Source organism: Gavialis gangeticus, unplaced genomic scaffold, assembly GCF_001723915.1.
Source record: "Gavialis gangeticus isolate Ggan-Ray unplaced genomic scaffold, GavGan_comp1, whole genome shotgun sequence".
Taxonomy (NCBI): Eukaryota; Metazoa; Chordata; order Crocodylia; family Gavialidae; genus Gavialis; species Gavialis gangeticus.
The window spans coordinates 181,561,433-181,566,770 of NW_017729024.1; the positions used below are offsets into that span (position 1 = coordinate 181,561,433).

General features: G+C 46.3%; 1 protein-coding gene across 1 annotated transcript in view; it reads right to left on the reverse strand.

Moving 5' to 3' along the window:
- Positions 1 to 5,338, reverse strand: part of NEDD4L (neural precursor cell expressed, developmentally down-regulated 4-like, E3 ubiquitin protein ligase) — a 377,239-nt gene that overhangs the window by 362,517 nt on the left and 9,384 nt on the right. The window contains exon 2 of the mRNA XM_019518166.1: positions 2,397 to 2,470. The gene's annotated coding sequence lies outside the window, so the exon portion shown is untranslated. The remainder of the gene's footprint in view (positions 1 to 2,396; positions 2,471 to 5,338) is intronic.

A 5,338-nucleotide genomic window follows, 5' to 3' on the forward strand; every position in this document is an offset into this window, starting at 1 on the left:
TGCATCTCAAGCAGGTCCAAGGAGGTGATGCTCACCCTCTATGCAGCACTGGTCAGGCTGCAGCTGGAGTACTGCATCCAGTTCTGGGCGCCGCACTTCAAGAGGGATGTGGACAACATGGAGAGGGTCCAGAGGAGGGTCACTCGCATGATCGGGGGCAGCAGGGCAGGCCCCACTAGGAGAGGCTACGGGACCTGAACCTGTTCAGCCTCCAGAAGAGAAGGCTGAGGGGGGATCTATGACTCAATCTTCGCAGGTTAGTCTAAGCTGTGTAGATTGAAACCAATAAGCAAGTGACCAGATGTTCAATTTTGATTTCAGAAATGCAGCCACGTCTGAAGTGGCCCAAGCCAGAATCTGGGAGGCGCTAGAGCGTGCCTCCCTGCTCAGCCAGAGCAGACAGCTTGGGCTAAGGTTAGCTCACACACCCTGCAAGCAGGGATTTTCAAAGAAGGTGCAAAGCATCCTGGGATGCTGGGAGACTGTAAAATAACCTGAATATGGATGGTATCTGGGACAGAAGTTCAATAAACCAATTTAACGTAACTCAGTTAAGTTTGATACTACATCCATCCAGGTTTATCTTCAAAGTCCTCCAAGGCTGTCAGCTTTTGCTCATGCTGTTGGTCTTAATAAGCACACCAGAAGTTTACACTTGTTCAAAAAAAATGTACAATTCAAAAAGGAAATATCTGAATCCTTCTGTGACAAATTTAAGAAAATGGAATTAGAGGAAGTGTGAACAGGTTTTGAAAGAGTTTTTCAAATAAAACACTTAAAAACAATGTTGTTGTCAATTGTTACCCTGACCGGAGTTAACCCAGTGCAGACTAGGGTCTGCTCATTCTTTGTTGGCTGGGAAACAGACAGAAGCCAACCATGTTAAGTAAGACTGGCTCATGCTCTCTGGAAGAGTCGTCTTCTTCCTGAAGAAACTGGCCCTCAGTTTATAGACATATTTATAATCCTCACCTTGGGCCTGCATGTCCCAGTGATTCAGTTAGCAAGTAGACAAAACAGAAAGAAAGACATCTGTAACTTAACTGCATAAGTGTCATCTCCTCCTTTCCACAACCAAATGACCATTTATTAAACAAAAGTTTCCTCACATGCCAGCAAGATCAGCACCATGGTCCTTTCCACACTCTTCATGTTAGCACATGGATTGAGGAAATCCTTCCAATGGTACGCAGAAACTGTATCTGTGACACCTGGACATGACCAACGGCCCAAAATAATACAACAATGTCACAATCCTATCAGCTTTCTACATCTGTCACCACCACAGCTGCTGCTGAAAACCAATAAGGGAAGTGGTGCTTTATCAAAAACAAAGCAGTGTTGCTGCATCATTCATGTCTTCTGCCCCTCTTAAATCACTAGTGGGGACGGAGGGTCAGGATATTAAATAAAGCATCCAAAACCACCACCAATAACTAAGGTGCCTCATTATGAGTTACTACATCATGAGTTATGACTCCAAGATGAACATGGGCCGACAATGCGAGGTCATGGTTGGCAAGGCTAACCGGACCTTGTCGTGCATCCACAGGTGCATCTCGAGTAGAGCCAAAGAGGTGATCCTCCCCCTCTATGCGACACTGGTCAGGCCACAGCTGGAGTATTGTGTCCAGTTCTGTGCGCCCCAGTTCAAGAGGGATGTGGACAATATGGAGAGGGTCCAGAGGAGGGCCACCCGCATGATCCAGGGACAACAGGGCAGACTCTACAGTGAGAGACTGCGGGACCTGAACCTATTCAGCCTCCACAAGAGAAGGCTAAGGGGGGACCTGGTGACTGTCTATAGACTCACTAGGGGGGACCAGAGGGGTTTGGGGGAGACGCTGTTTCCCCTAGCGCCCGCTGGCATAACAAGGAGAAATGGGCACAAGCTGTTGGAGAGGAGGTATAGATTGAACATCCGCAAAAACTACTTCACCGTTAGGGCGGCTAGGAGCTGGAACCAACTTCCAAGGGAAGTGGTGCTGGCCCCTACCCTGGGGGTCTTTAAGAAGAGGCTGGATGCCCACCTAGCTGGACTCGTTTGAGTCCCATTTCTCTTTTTGGGGTTTTTGTTGTTCTCCCGCCCTGGCGGGGGGTCGGGCTAGAAGATCTACTAGGTCCCTTCCGACCCTTAATCTATGAATCTATGAATCTATGAAAACCTACAGCAGAAGCAGAAAGTGGACTGGGGAACAGTACCGTCTGGTAGGAGAGGGCATATTCCAGAGAGCATGAAAAGTCAGTCATGGCAACTGATACCTGCCAACAGATATCCCATAACTTGCATTGGTTGCAATCCTTTTGAGAGATTCAGTGACTCAGTTATAAACTGCTTTACTCTGCTTGACCGTACTATATTTTAAAGCAAGTTAGTGCTGAATGCCAAACCGTACCTGGCTCCGAAGATGTCTTTTTTAGCTAGATCAATCCCAGAAACCACCTTTACTCTGAGGATCCGAGACTCCTCCTGTGAAGTAAAGAGAAAAACAAATTTAACATGTTTACTCATCGAAATACCAGTGGCCTTTGAAGATGTTATATCACCATTCCCTGAACACTTACAAACTTGAAAAACAGTCTCTTGACAGTTTCTGCTCAATTTTTCAGTCCTGGGTTAAATTATGAAAGGGAAAACCTTATGGATGAAGCTCTACCCTTCGTATGTCAACAAAAAAGTGCCAAATGGAGATATAAAAGAGCACTTAGTCCAGGTATCACAAAGGACAGCAAGAGTTAAGAACTGTCCAAGGATGCAGCAGGAGGTGGATAGCGCGATGTAGGACAGGGCCATTTCTGAAATCTCACACGAGCCAGAGGAATCCCAGTTAATCAGCACTCAGAAGCAATCATACGTCTTGTTTTTTTTTAATTATTTCTTTAAAACACAAGGTCAGAGGATCTGGAGGAGGATCAGATTTGTGTTTATATTAACTCCCAAGAATGAAAGCCAGACCACTTTCTGTCCATACATTTCACCTAGTAGTCCGAGCGTATGAGGAAGAAAAATACATGAAGACAAAAAGCAGCTAGATCTGAGGTATATTCAAATGCTTAAAGGATTTTATCTTTATTTCCAAACCTCCTTAAAATGGGAAAAGCCCAGGTTTTTCTTTTTAATAATCCTAGTATCCTGGTGGGTAACTTATTTCAAAGGTGTGCATGACCGTTTCTGAAAATACGGAGGACTAAAACCTCCCCTTGCACGACAGTCTATCATTGTCATTCAGGGCTCTGGGAACTTCAGCAAATCGACAGCGCTTTCCTTCTATACTCTCAGGTTGAGCTTTATTGTTTAAAAAGGTAACTACAATTAAATTTGAAAAATATCCCATTAAAATGGGTTTTGCAGTCACATACCCCAACTACACCTTTTTTTCTCTTGTGATAACTCCCCAACTATGCAAAACCAGGGGCTCCATTATTGTAACTTGAGATTCCCATCATTTGCAGCTTCTGCAGAAAGCAGTGACAATTTCCCACAAGGTTGTGTTACTGTGACCATAATACACCTACTTTGTTTGCTTTAGATAGTCCATCTATAAAAAGAGATGGATCAACTTTGTTAGCTGAGATTTCCACATGACTAGCAAGGTAAGAAATACATTGCAAGAGCAAGCCGGCTGTCTGTCTGGTCCAATATCTTGCCTCAGACAGCTGCCAGAGGCAGATGCTTCAAAGTAGGAAAAAAACAACAAAGTAGAAAAAAAAAAAACAACTTCTTGTATAATCTAGCTGCTACAAAAACTCTCTCCTGTTCCACACCGTCCTCCCTATAGTTATCTTTTATACCAAAAGCCTGAGAGACTCTTTCTTCCCAAAGTTTTTGTTCCTTTATTATTGCCAACTGCATTCACAGCAAGCTCTGTTTCCAAATTAAAAGAGCATGCCCCCTGCCCCAGACTGAGACAGAAGTGAACAAGCCAGTGGGGTGGGGACACAGCACACATGCAATTATGTTAACAAATACTGAAGTGAGTTTATTTTACATAAATTACTTTCAAGAATGGTGATGCCAGTGGGTTTCTGATACATGTTACAATACACGTGGTCTTCAGAAGTGACTTTAAATGAAAAGGGGGTTGAGTAGACAGACTCAAAAAGCTGTCTCTATACACAGGGGACAGCACAGAAAATTTTAAGGAAACAAACACAGGAGAAGCTGACAAGAAAGTACTTAAGCCAGCCATCACCAAAAGAACAGAAATAACAAGACAGAGATTGACAAATAAGCTGGGGCAGTCGCAATGGACTGTACAGTTACCAGCTGTTTTTGCCCCTCCCATGATTTAAAATTATCAGTTTAAAAGTTCTGTTACAGTCAAAAATGCTTTGATGGTCTTCTCCAAGAAGAAGCATGCCAAAGTAGCAACCAAAACTCAGTGGGCACGTCCATATGTGCACATTTAATGTGCATTAAGGGTGTGCATCTACATGTGCACACCCTTAATGCACCTTAAAAAATGGGGATTTTAGGCTAATCCCACCTAAATTTGATACCTGCAGAAAGCTAGTATCAACTTTAGGTGTGATCATTTAAAACGCATTAACTCACGTGTAGACATTAACGTGGGGACTCTAGTACTAGATCTGCCCAGCCACTAGGGGGCCAGCTGGAGCCCAGCCTAAGGGCTCCTGGCTGGAAGCCTCACCTCCTCTAGGGCTGGCCTACCTCTGTGGTAGCCCCAGCTACTGCTGCGGGCTATAAAAGCCTGTGGCTATTTTGTGCCCTGGGGCACACTCCCTGGGCCTTTCAGTACCTGTTTCTATGTGCCCCATGGACAGGACCCAGGCTGCTGCTCCTAGTCCTGTCCCCTAGCTGGAGATGCAGCTTGGCCACAGCTGAGTGTTGCAAAGGGCTGCAACCTGCTGCTCCCGCTGCCCAGCCCTGGGATCTCTCCAGGGCTGCTGCCTGGCTCTCTGACAGCAGGGCTAGCACCGTCTCCTGCGTTTGCAGGTCCTGTACCACATCTGCCTCTGCTGCATGGCTCACAGTCCCTGGCCTTGCCCCTGAGCTGCGTGCTGCAACCAGCTCTCTAGGGCCAACCACAGTGCTGTGCAGGAGCCCAGAGAGCTGGCATGGGATACGATGTCCTCCCTGTCAAGGATCAGCCCCGCCCACACACGCACGCCCAAGCCTCCCACCCAGGGCCCAACTGGAGCCAGGAGGAGGAGCATGACTTTGTGGCACTCTGGGACAATGTGGAGGTGCAGAGGCAGTTCACGCAGGGCAAGCACTCAAACACCCGCATTTATGAGGCCCAAGCAGGCAGGATGAGCAAGACAGGCCATTCCCAGATGCCGGACCAGTGCCACATGAAAATGAAGGCCCGGGGGG